Source organism: Puma concolor, chromosome D3 (assembly GCF_028749965.1).
Source record: "Puma concolor isolate L17-30 chromosome D3, mPumCon1.1.hap2, whole genome shotgun sequence".
Taxonomy (NCBI): Eukaryota; Metazoa; Chordata; class Mammalia; order Carnivora; family Felidae; genus Puma; species Puma concolor.
In genome coordinates, this window is record NC_141678.1 from 76,274,326 (window position 1) to 76,288,023 (window position 13,698).

At 43.6% G+C, this 13,698-nt stretch overlaps 1 long non-coding RNA gene across 3 annotated transcripts in view; it reads right to left on the minus strand.

The window, feature by feature from the left end:
- The window catches only part of LOC147575639 (uncharacterized), a 270,719-nt gene that overhangs the window by 15,899 nt on the left and 241,122 nt on the right, over positions 1–13,698 (minus strand). For 2 of the 3 annotated variants that reach the window (XR_015242585.1, XR_015242586.1), the window contains one exon: positions 8,784–8,902. This is a non-coding gene — a long non-coding RNA (uncharacterized LOC147575639). Of the gene's footprint in view, positions 1–8,783; positions 8,903–11,049; positions 11,353–13,698 lie in introns of those variants that run through there. The other variant, XR_015242587.1, reaches the window with a different exon arrangement.

Below are 13,698 nucleotides of genomic sequence, written 5' to 3' on the forward strand. Positions count from 1 at the left end.
GGGAGGGTGTTGGCAATTGAAAACCCAGCACATGAGTGTGCTGAAGAAAAATAAAGCAGGGAAGGAGCCTTTCTGCGAGCTGCAGGCTGACTGCCTGTCTTCCAAAGGCTTTTTGCTTTGCTTTGACTTCTCTTCCGTGGTGGTCAGTCTTCTCGGTCGGAGCCCTGTCACCCTAAGGGGTCTGCATTTGCTTCTTCGGGGAGCATCCAGGGCTCCCTGGTTTGTGAACGATTTCATAAGAATTCCTCAGCCTGGAGCTCCAGCCTCCCACGGGTAGCTCACATTCAGACTTCACCTCTGTGGGAGGCTCAGTTTTGGGATTTCAACTTCACACGGGAGACATTTCTCCTCTGGTGCCCAGGCACCTGATACATCTCTTGGCCATTTCCCTGAACCATCGGGAAAGATTTTCCAATCTTCTCCTCCCGGAGGGGGCAGGTCCTCCAACGGCTTGTTAGAGGCAGGGTCTCCCATCTGCAAACTTGGGCTCCACACTGTGTGTGCTGTTTGTGCGCTGGCCACCAGCACCCACGTCCAGGACCTACATCCCCCTGGCTCTCCAGTGCTTGGAGGCTCCATTTTATAGTCCATGCCTCTGACACCTGGGGAGTTTTATTTCTTTTTTTTCGACGTGTCTCAAAATTTACAACATTTCTGTCTGTATTTTATCCAGGACTTTGGTGTGTTTGGAGCTGGAGGGGGTCCACATCACCTCTGATTTCTGTACTGCCTGGACTTTAAACCATCTCTTCATTGGCTGGTCTCAGCGCCTTACCTCCCTCTGGTCACCAGCATGTGGGTGGGAGCATGATTCTAGAGCCAGACTCTGGGCTGGAATTCTGGCACCATTGCTTATTAAATGTACACCTGGGGAAAGTTAACTAGCCTCAGTTTCTTCATCTGTGAGGGGAAGACAATCCTAATACTGACCTCCTTGGGTTGTCAGGAAGATCATGTTAGTTTTGGTAAAGTGCCCACAGTGGCATCCGGAACCTAGTGAGTGCCATAAAGGTACTATTTGTCATGATGTTTGTTTTATAGTCTTTGTTGTTCGTTTGATTTTAATAAGATTCAACTCTTGGAAAATCTATCTCACTGGGTTCTTACCATGTGTCCACTACTAGTATATTTAGTTTATTCAGTTCGTACCTTGCTGCCATTTTGGAAAACAGACCCCGGAGTTGGAGTCCAAGCCAGTCAGCTTCAGGGCAAGCGGATGATGCGGGAGGATGAGCCATCCAGCTGTGGCCTCAGAAGGGAGTGGTTTTGCCAGTATGAGGCACTATACTTCTTTGATTAAAAAAAAAAAATTAAAAATTAACAAGGAAAAGAAGGCATTTTAGATTTTGGCTCTCTCCTGTGATTTTGAGGAAGGAGTCTGAGTTTTTACTGAGGTTTTTGTCTGGGCCACTTTTACATTTATTTTTTATTGAGAACAATATTACTTCCTGGTAGATGGTGTCTAGGAAACATTTTAAAGTACTCCTGTGGGACGCTAAGTGGCTGGTGAGTTTCTTCTCCTGACATTTTGAAGTAAGAGCTGAGGCTGCTCTTCCCGTGGCTTGCCATAACCCACCTGGCTGCATCAGGCTGCAAAGATGTTTGCTGTGGATGGACTTTCCCTCCATAAAGACTGGGAATTCTGGCCTGGGCCCCGGTGTCAACTTTGGGGATTAAGAATAATTGGATACATAAACTTTTATTTCATGCTTGGTCATAAGCAACTCTTAGCCAGAGTGGAGCCTCCAATGACAGGTATTCATTGAGCACCTACTGTGTGTGTTAGACATCAGCCTCCAGAAGGCAACCACTATTTCCAATTTCCTAACCATTCTTCCAGAATTATTCTGCATAGGCGAAGATACACACACACACACACACACACACACACACTTCGCAAAAAGACAGCATGCCTCACACACGGTCTTATATCTTACTTTTCCACTTAACATTGTATCTCACAACCATTTTGTAAGAGCACACAACCTTCAGTAGAGCTGCTTCATTTTTAATAACTTCTTTTTCCTAAGCTTCTTTTTAATAACTGCATAGTACTCCACCAGATAATTTATAAGAAGATTCCCTATTGATGGAGAGTTAGGTTGTTTCCAATCATTAAAAAATGCTACAGTGCATAGTCTTGTACACAGATTGGGTCCCAGATGTGAGAATATATTGGAAGGATAATCTAGAAGTGATTACTGGGGACCATTTTTTAAAAAAAACATCCTACATAAATCTTTTTTAAAGGTGGCAAGAAGCAGAAGTTCATGCTATTAAATGAATTAATGAGTTGTGGGAAAACTGTGTAGCAGAGAGCGGTGACCTGGGGGTACTCAACTTCAGTCAGATAATTATCCTGGTGACCTTGGGCAAGTCTTTTAACTTCTCTGAACCTTTGTTTATAAAATGGACCACTGGGTCATTCAAAGCTGAGGGAGAAACCCATGAACCTATGTACTTTTTAGAAAGTATTCAGTATCCTCAGATCCAGGGTAACGTTTGCCTCTCCTCCTAGGCTTTTCTTTGCTGAGCTATGTAAGGCGTTGGTTTTAGGCACTGTTACTTTCGAAGGGGTTGGCACACTCTGTTGCCAGCTTCTCTTTTGCTAGAGCATGTGGTATGGTGAAAATAGACCTGAAGAGCTGACTGAGGAATCCGACCTGGACACTTGTCCCAGCTGCATAACATTAGGAAGTCCTCTTCTTCTGTAGGGTCTCACTCCATGGTTGAGTGGATAAACCCAGGTGAGGTTTTGGGTTTCAAAAAAGGGTAAAGCCCCATTTCCCATCCCCCCCCCTTTTTTTTACAAAGAATGGGATAAACATGTCTTTGCAGAATAAACATGTCTTCACCATGTTCAATTTCCAAACCCAACTGAGTCCCTATATGCTTCCTTCCTTCCTGTGGCCAATGTTTGCTCAGGAACATGGGCTGACTGAGGAGCCCCAGACAGAGGAGACAGAATTGCTGGTGGGAAAGATTAGACTAATCCCTGTAAGCCAGCAGGGCCATTGGTGAAATGTTTTCTTAGGGTTCTGTCTGTGGTGTTCTTGTGGTAATCATTTACTACCTGAAGTAAGCGTTGAGCTTTCCTAAGAGTAGAGTTGTTCAGAAAACGCTGACCTGAGTGTGGGCACCAGTGTAAGATCTGAGCAACCCGGAGTCACTCCATGGACAAGGGGCCCTCAGTCTTTCAGTGACTGCCATCAATGACTGGTGGCCAAACAAGGAGAACTTAATCAATGAAAGACTGTTGTTGGTTAGTAATGGAAGTGTAAATGTAACCTTAAGTGTTGAACTTTGCTTATTGCTTTTTTTATAAATACTTTAGTTCAGGTTTAGGCTTGGGCCTTGAAGGGTTGTTAGGGAGGGGTGGGAAGAGTACACAGAGAGACAGGGTCTTGGCAAGGAGATTTGACTGATTGAGATTGTACAACATTGAGAAACATGAGTGAATTGAACTTGCTGTCATATAGAAGCTTCTTACCTCTGCCAAGAAAAGTCCCAGCTTCCCTCTGAATCTTATCCATCCCTGAAATGATCTGTCATCATGGACATTCCCCAGTGTTCCTTAATGTTCAGACTGAGGTGAATCTGCACACTCACAAAATTAGACAATGGGAATGGAGGGCCACTGGCTCCTTAATGTGAAGTCTCATCTGCCTCCAGGCCACCCGAGCCAGAGCATTTCCTTGGTACTCGGCACTTCCAGGCTGCCATCTTGGTCAGATCTTGTCTACTTCAAGCCCCGAAGACCTCACCCTGATGTCCAGTCTATTTCTTAGCTGGAAATTCTTAGAAGCTCAGTGTGTGGGAAGTTGTTATCCAGGTGAGAATTTTTCCCCTACAGCCACCACATGAAGCTCACTATTCTCAGTTCTAGAGGTTTCTCACCTGGTCCCAACCCATTCTTCCCACAGTCTGTGATCCCCATGCATCTTCCTACCTCCTTCCTTGTTGCTCGTGTCTTTCTATGCTTACAGCTTCCCTGGTCATTGGCCACCGCAGGCTGGTCTTTCACTTCTGGGCTCCCTCATATCTACACCCTGGTCCGTGTCCAGATATGCAGCTTGGAGACTCAGTCTTTGGAAAAAGAATCACCAAGACACTTGTAAGGGTCAAACTGTGGGCTTTCAAAAGAAACCTCTGCTAGGGCTGAAGGTTTTTGCACCACTGCAGCCATCCCTTCCGCTTGTCTTTTGTATCTTTCCTCTCCTGGTTTCTTTTCTAGCACCTGAGACCTAAATTCTCATGGCTCCCTTTGCTTGTCAGGGTCATGTTGGTTAACTTCACTTGTCAGTAGGCAGCATGAGTGACTGGCCTACTGAACCTGCTTTGTTTTCAGCTGGTATCTAACTTTATAGCTCAGTGCCTTTTGAGTTGGCCCTGACCTGTGCAGGGGCCCAGCTCTGCTCCATAGCATGCATGTGAAGGGTGGGGAAACATTTATCTTCTTCTCCCTCAAGTTTTCATGTTGTGGAGCAGTATTAGAGGGAACTCTTTTGGTCTCATCTCTACCTCTTCAGAACTTGTTGATGGGATCAGTTGGAGCCTGATATCCGTCCAGCCACATCTTCCAGGAGCAAGATCACCCCAGTGAAATGCAACCCATTTTTCTTGGCTTCCCTAAACCCGCAACTACAGCATGTTTCCTCTTCCACTTTCCCAGGATCTTGACCCAGTTCTGGGAATGTCACTTCCAATTTGGGAGGCAGGAAGGAAGCCCTTCAGGGCTCTCCCAACCAGCCTTACACTTTTGGTGAAGAGGCTAATATTTTGATCCTTTTCTAGGCAGATTGGGTCTCGTTATCAACTGGTCAGACCTGGAAGGGAGAAAGTGCTAAGAATAGAATCTCCTCACTTCCAGTGAGTAGCAAGAATTAAGGTATCATGCTTCTCCAGTTTTGTTGCTAACCCCAGTCTTCTTTGTTTAACCACTCATGCTAATATCTTCCTGGCTGCGACCCCGAGGAAAAAAGGTCTTCTTCTGATTTATAAATCCTGCTTCCTTCCTAAAGAAGTCTTCTCCTGCCCCTCAGGCCAGGGGCCTCTCACAGGCCAACACTGTGAACACTGGTGCTGGATCACCTTTTGCAATGGCACGACAGAATGACCCTTTTCTCCCTTCTATGTGCCTATCCTTCTGGATCAAAAGGCATACATATTCCAGTCATAAAGGCCATCAGGATCCTACAATGCCAATTTCATCATGATGCTGCCAGAGGATGAACATGTCTGGTGACTTCTGGGTATTTTATGTACTTGCAGGAGCAGGTGAACCAACCTGAGAAATCTTTGGCTGCCAGTCTCATCAGACCACTGCCTGCCCTGCTGTGACCTTTCCCACTGTCTTTCTACAGACACAAAGCGTTGTCCCCAGAGGTGGCTGTCAACTGCAGCAGTCACAACATGAAACCAGGCTCCGGTTTTCCTGAAGAGACTCACCCTGCCTCAGTGCTGTGGCCTGGGGAAGGTTTTTAGGGACCAGACAATGCCTTCCTCTTTGTCCCTCTTTCTAGCTCTATCCCTCTGCCTTTTCCTGACTTTGTTCTTTGTTTAAAAGGTCCGGATGGAGGAGCAGAGGCAGCCGTTGTGCAAGGGATGTAATTTTGACCCCTTCTGCTCCTAAAAAATCAATACTCCTTTGAGTCTCTGTAAAGAGTGTTTTATAGACTCCTTTCTGAGCAGCCCCAATCTGTAAAAGCTGATATTATCTGATGACCCTTCTCATACTTACATTTTTTTTTTTTTTTTACAAAATATTTCCAGAACATCACCTTCCTCTATAACTAAGACTTTACTGCACATATCTGCTTTGTGACAGTATATCTTATCTGCCCAGTTTGGAAGGTAAATCTCCTCATTTACATACCTGAAGGCACTAGGGGATGACAAAGGTCATCAGCTGACATGGTCGCCTTCAGCCCGATGGGAGCCTGAGGTGGGGTGGCCATGTTAAACATGAAAGGAGGAGCTTGGCTACAGGCTTTTTGCAAAGATAGAGAAAAATCCATCAGCTAGAGGATGTCTGTCACCTGTGATAAGGCTCAGCCTTCACCAGCATTATCTCAAAGACAGAAGACACCTAGGTTTTATTCTTCCTATTGTATCTGCCACTTTACAAGGAAGAAACACGCAACTTCCACTTAATTGCCAAATTCTAGAGCTAGAAGACGCTTCAAATGTCATGGAATCCAGATGTTGCACACTGGTGGCCAGATGGGTCCCCGTGATGGACACAACTTTGTTTGACCTGCATGGTGTTTTTGTTTCTTTGTTTGTTTTAAGTTGAATTTGTTGTCAATACTTAAAAATGAGGAGATTTCAAATAAAAATAAAGTTTGAGAGATTTTCTTGAAAAACTGGAAGCTCTGGCCCCATTCCTCCATGGGAACAACTGAGAAGCAACTGTTCATTGCACTTCCAGAGGCCAAAATCCCTACCCTATGCTTACTTATGGTACATCCAGACGCACTCAGGTTGTGACCCCTCACCTGAGTTTAGTCCCTATACCACACCCTTTCTTCTAGGTGAGGAAACAGGAACCTAGAAGGTGAAGTGATCTCCCAAGGCCTCACAGGGACTAACACGCAGAGTCCCTGCCAAGTTCCCTCTGGTTGCTGGGCCAGGGACTGTCCTAGGTGCATTGTTTCAGTTAAAGCATTCCTATAGAGTTAAAACAAAACAAAGCTGATCATTCAAGAAGAGGAAGGCGGCATTCTTGGGGGGAAGAGCATTGTGTTGGGTTTCAGGGAGAACCAGATCCAAACCCTTGTTTTGTTTTGTTTTGTTTGACAGATCCTGCCACAGGTTTATTTGTACAAATAGCACAGGAGGACACCAGCCCCAGGAGTCACACCTGTACTTCCATCCTCATATTGCCAGACAGAGCCTCGAGTGATGTAGGCAAGTTGACTGAGCTTGTGGCTGCCACCCTTTGAGATCTTGGGCTTGACCTCCTTCAGCTTGATGAGGGCCTTGATAGCCTTGTGCACTGAAGGCCTTGGTGTTGTTGGCCTGCATCTTCTTCAGGCCCTTCTTGTTGTGCTTCTTGGCAAAGCACATGCTCTTCAGGGGGTCTACCCCATTAAGAGAGTCATATCTTTGTGACCAGGGTTTCTTGATGCTATTTCTATGCCATCTTTTGTGAATGGTTGTGTGTGGTGTGCTTCCTGGACTTGGCCATGTCTACACTGAAGCCTGCAGCTCCCCCAAACCCTGGGATTTAGTACCTGAGTGCAATTAGGTCCAATGAACCAAGCAGAGGGAAAATATCTTTGGTATTCTCACTCTTTCTCACTCTTCATAGCTGTGTGAACTTGTCTAGCCTTGTAACTTCTCTGATCTGCACAATGGGGATACTGATATTTAACCTTGGGGGTGGTTGTGAGGGTTGGTGCTAATTCTGTGAAGTTTTTCCTGATACCCTTCTGCCCCATTAGCCTCCAAAGATGTGACAGCTCCTTCCTTTGGGTCATTTGGCCCCATATACCTCTATTCTTGCACCTGTTACAGTACTGCATTTTCCCCCAATTAGATTGCAAATCCAGACATTGGAGCCCTGTACCTGCTTTTATGACTCTGGTACCTAACACTTCATCGGTACTTTGTGACTGTTTGTTGAAAGCCCCTAACACAATGGCTGTGATTTTTAATAACTAGCACATTGGAATGAATGCATATGAATCAATTCCTTCAAAACAATCACCTTAGCAGACCAATGAGACCACCATTGCCCAAATCTCGTCTAAAACTAGGTGCAAGGACTTGATTTTGGGCCATCCTGGAACTGCACAAGAAGTCTCCTTCCTTTGTTATCATGTCAAATTTTCCACCCAAACAATACTTACCACCTCCTTTAGTTGGCAATCTTAATTTTGACTATTAACATCAAGGATGTCATAGTTTTCCAAACCTTTAAAACACTCCATACATTTACATTGTTATTGTTATCTGGCCAAATAGCCAGGGCCAAACCCACCCTAAGTGATGAAAAATTGCCACCATTAAGAATTATACAAAAGAATATTCAACAGCAATGAAAAAATATGCCAGAAGAGATATCAATACATTTTGAATAATGAGGATGTCATTAGAATAAGAAAGTACTTTGAAGGAAAGTCTTTCATTTAAATGAATGAAAAAAAAATCAATTCCATTGCTATGTAGTTACCCTGTGCCTGGAGGGATGGGGGGAGGAAGGAACCAGCCAAAGAAGTAATAACACAGTGTCCAGAACTAGTAAAACCCAAGGTGGATTATCTACACTCTAATCATTCTCCCACATTACCTGATTTCCTGATCCCTCCATGTATCATAGGGACAGGAGCAACCTTTGGGGTGGTCTTGTTTTTGATCCGACATAATTGATACAAATATCTCCTCCAGCTAGGCTTTTCTGAGTGGTGGTGGGAATGACCATAGAGACAAGGCTGGGGCCATGAGTACTGCAACGGACCCAGGAATGGGGCTGACCATCCAGTTGAGAAGATGAGGCAGGATGAAAAAGCATGTACAGCATTAGGGAAGTTGTCCTGGGTTGGGGGGGAGAGGTTAACTTCCACTGGTGGGTTTCATGTAGGTGGGTTTCATGTAGCCATGGAAAAAACTGGTTCTGTTGGACTGTGAAAGCCTGGGAACACTGGGAATGTGTTGGAGGAACAGAAAGGGCAGGGGAGGAGGCCCCGCAAGCTAAGGAAGCAGGGCTAACTACTTGCTAATTAAATGACTCTACTAAAATCATACACAATAAAGACATAGTTTATAGATTGGTCACTTACCTTGTTTCTCATCTTTCCTTCCAGGGAAGAAAGAGCATTGTGAGTTCTCAATCAGTGTTACTCATTTTCCAGGTAACCTTGAGACATCATTAGGTCCCTTTGCACCTCAGTTTGCACATCTGTTTAAAAGAAGAGAAATACCTGACTTTCATATCTCAACAGATTGTTCAGAGGATGAAATGATATATTGCATGTGAAAAATTGTTTATTCATTCATCCATCCATCCATTCATCCATCCATTCAAGTAACCACATACTGAACCCTTTGGGATTCCATCAAGACGTGAGGGGGAAAGGCATGGCCATGGAATTCCAATCAGATCGAGAGCTATAACCAGTTCTATCAGGAGAGAGAACTAGACAATAATTACTGGAGACATTTGAGCATTGGCTTTGGAAATGCTCTCTTGGCCCCTAAACTGATACTAATTGTATTTCTTCTCTCTTTTCATTAACTTTTAAAAAGATAAAGTCTCAATATCAACTGAAAGGCATCTCATGTGAGAAAGTCAAATGGGATTGGGAGTGTACACCCCAAAGCTGGTCTCTGTGTGTGAATGCCCAGACAATGCCAGATGTCCTTGCCCCACAGCTGCAAGATGTCTTGCCCATATGCCTCTTCCCCTTTTGCAAGCCCAGCACTCTGTCTGAAGACGGGGGTGCTTGGTTCTCATTTCTCTGGGCAGAATGAAAGAATAAAATGGGGGGCATCACACTTTTCCTTGATATTGTGTCATCCCCGGTAGGCTGTGTCCAGCACCCTGAAAAGCCAGCTTAAGTTCTTTGAGGAAGATCCCAGAATGAAGTTTTCCCGCTTCCGTCTTTTTGGTTGATATTGGTCAAAAAACTGACTGCTTTGTCTGAGTTCACACCCCTCCCCTTTTTACCTGGGTTCTTAGAACAGGACAGTTGCTAGGTGCCCCTGAAGGAAGATTAGGAAGAGGTGAAAAGGTAAGGTCTGGGGCAGTATTTACTCTCCCACGGCAGCCTGTGTGACCAAGAGAATGAATGAGAAGACTACAGATAAGGTTAATCAACACAACATGGTCATTGCTTCATAGGGACACCAGTTACAATTGTATTAAACCCTGAGAATGTTTTTTGATAAAGAGAAAAATCATGTGGTGTTTTTCATTGTTGAATTCCCTCAGAAAATCAGGCCTTTCCAGACGATGGTTTGACATTCTCTGTAAACACAATTAGTCTGGGGTTCCTGCCGCGTGGTAGTAAAGATGCCTTCACAAAAGCAGGAGGGAGATTAAATGATTACATTAGCAGAGCAAATATATGTATGATAAAGTTTTATGAGCTCTTCTTCCAAGAAAAGCGCTCTGTAAAAGCAATATTGTATTATCCTTGTTCCAAGGCTCAGGGAAATGTAGCCTCCCTTATTCATCTTGGCAGTTTGTGATCAAACTTATCTATTCATCCCTTTTTTTTTCGAGAAAATTCAAACCAAACATCATCATGTTATTAATATTATTTAGCGTTGCATCTTGAAATATCTTATTTTATTTCATACATCCTTCTCTTCGAGGTGTTAACTCAAATTTTCTCTCAATATACAGCCAGAACTTATAGCAGCAAAGCAAACATTAAAATACTAATGTAATAGCATTTCTTGCTGAGATTACGAGATTTCCTTCTTTGTGGGATTTTAACAGTCATTTCATTGACTCTCAGGAAATGGGCTGAAAGCTGACAGATGGGCCACATGATGCTCTGGGCATTACGGTTACCTTCTCCAACCCTTAGGTAAAACCAGAGCTTCTGTCCACGTGATCTGGTAGTCCTTGCAGCCAGAGGTTTAGTCCTAGACAGATCACAGGTCCCATCATCCTGTTCTCATTATAAATCCAAACTAAAGTAATACTAACTAACTTTTTACATTAGGTAAAGGGAGAAGTGTACCTATATCACCAGTGGGTGAAAAGGAAATTATGGAAGCCATATATTAGTATAGGTCACCACTGGTCTTCCAGTTAGTTGAGGAAAACATCCCAAAGTGAAAGTTTTTTGTTGTTTGTTTTGTTCTGCTGAGTGACAAGACAGAGCCTAAATGATTGGGAAAAGGGTTATTCTAGGTCTTCCAGAATTTTGTCCCAATAATTGATAGGGAAGTAACAGCCAGAATGTCATTGCTCTTCCTTTCTAAAAAGTGTGAGGTATTTCCCAAAGGCTCATCGTATTACAACATCATGGAAATCCTGCTTAACTGTATTTGTTTTCTTCTGCTGCATAACAAAAGACTCTCAAACTTAATGGCTTAAAACAACAATTAACATTTATTATCTCACAGAGTTACTTTGGTTCAGGAGTTCTGACATGGCTTAGAAGGGTGGTTCTGGCTTAGAGTCTCTCATGAGGTCAGATGACAGCTGGCATTACAGTCATCTGAAGGCTTGACTGGTGCTGGAGGATCTGCTTCCAAAACGGTGCGTTCTCATGAGTGGCAAGTCAGTACCAGCTGTGGGTGAGGCACCTCAGTTCTTCACCACATGGATGTCCCCCATAGGGCTGCTCAAGTTCTCCATGACATGGCAGCCAGCTTTCCCCAGAGTCAATGACCCTTGAGAAAACAAGGCAGAAGCTAGATATCTTTTATGACCTAGCTTCAGGGGTCACATTCCATCATTTCTGCAAAATCCTATTGCTTATACAGGTCCACATATGTGGGCAGGAACTATAGAAAATCAATACCAAGAGGTAAGAATCACTGGTAGCCATTGTGGAAGTTGGCCATCATATTAATTTGTCTGCGTTTTCAGCCTATCTTTAACCCACTGTGGCAGTATTTTCTCCAAACCTTGTTTTGTGGTTTTCCTCAAGATGTTAACAAACATTCGGTAAAAACCACCACCTACTCCCTCCTTCTCCCCCACGACGCATACATACCACCACTGCTACCAACATCAACCTCTCATGGTCAATAGAAACATGGCAAACTACATTTTGGAGATTCATAATTCACTTGACATAAAAACTCTGGAAAGCACTTTAGTAAGTAGATGTGTTCGGATTTCATTCAGTATTTCTTAAACTCATTTGACCTTGAATTCTCCTTCATAGAATGCATATTAATGTCTCCCGAAATACTACGCTCAGAAAGACATAATTTAAGAAATGTCTGTCTGCAGTTGTTTCAAATTAGGGCTAATCAGTCTTTAAGTTTGCCTAGTCAGTCTCCTAGGAAGTTTCTATGGCTCTGATGTTTGTGGGGATTACATTGAGGTGTGGGGGGTTCTGCCTTGATCACCACTCACTTTTCCTCTTCAACAATTCCAATTTCAATATTAACTGTTCTCTAGAGTTGACTTCCTAACAATCATAAGACTTCAGGCAAAGTCATCCAAAAAAGAGTTGGGGGTCATCCGACCACCAATTTTGTATTAGAAGTGTTTCTTTCTTGGTTGTCATATTAAGTTGCATTTCTTCTTTTAAAAAAAAATATAATTTATTGTCAAGTTAGCTAACATACAGTGTATACAGTGAACTCTTGGGTATTTCTTCTTAATAAAGAAAGGAGGGGTGCCTGTGTGGCTCAATCTGTTGGACATCCGACTCTTGATTTCGACTCAGATCATGATCTCCTGGTTTGTGGGTTCAAGCCCCACATCGGGCTCTGTGCTGGCAGTGCAGAGCCTGCTTGGGATTTTCTCTGTATTCTTTCTCTCCTCTTCTCTCTCCCTCTCTCTCTGCCCCTTCCTTGCTCAGAATACATAAACATTAAAAAAAGAAAGAAAGAGAGAGAGAGAGAGAAAGAAAGAAAGAAAGGACAACGTAGCATTAGCAAACTTCCTCTAGTATCTTGAGTTTTAGGGAAGCAGAATAGCATCATGGTCAAGTACACAGGTTCTGAGTGCCTTAGTTCACACCCCTGCTGCACCATACAGGACATGAGTAAGCTTGGATAAGTCCCTTTAACTTTTTGAAAACTTAAAGACTTTATTTTTACAGAAGTTTTAGGTTCACGGCAAAATTGAGAGGAAGGTACAGAGATTTCCCACATACCTCCTGCCCCCAACATGCATAACCTCCCCCATATCAATATCCCACATGAGAGCAGTACATTTATCACAACTGATGACCCTTTTGACACAGCATAATTTGACACATCATAATCACCCAAGGTCTGTAGTTTACCACAGGATTTACTCTTGGGTGATACTCATTCTATCGAAATTCATCATTATCATATTATACAGAGTATTTTCACAGTCCTAAAAATCATCTGTGCTCCCCCTATTCTTTCCCTCCTTCCTCCTCACCACCCCTAGCAACCATTAGTCTTCATACCATGTCCATGGTTTTGCCTTTTCCAGGATGCCACATAGTTGGAATCATACTGTAGTTTTAACTTTTTTATGGCTCAGTTTCTTTAATTGCAAAATGAGAATGAGGATAAAACTTACCTCAGAGTAATTTGTGGGGACTAAATGATATGAATCCCATAAAGCCCTCAGTATTGGTACGTGCCCAGTAAGCATGAGATCTTGCTGTAAAGAAGGTAGTTCACTTGAAAAGCTGGTGGTTCTACATTACCTACAAAGAACTTCCTATCTCTGAGTTGCTGGAATAATAGGGAAGCAGGTGGGAAAGAGTCTTGACTAGAAAAGAATGCAGGGGAAGCTAAGAGATGGAAAAAGAGCTCAGCTAAGGTCAGGAGGCAGGAGTGAGCCCATGGAAGGGATGGCCATTCCAAGGGATGGAAGGGTTATGAAGGGTGCCCCCAGGACCCAGATTTCCAGCAGTTTAGTGTCTTTGTCATTACAAAGGAATAGTGCAGCTTAGCTAGTGAATTGTAGAGTTAAAAGGTATGTCACAGATTAGGCAATTTGAAGACTCCCTTTATAGCTAAGAGAAAGAACTGGAGAGGGTAAGCATGCTGCCAAGACCCCAAACCTTGTCAGTCATG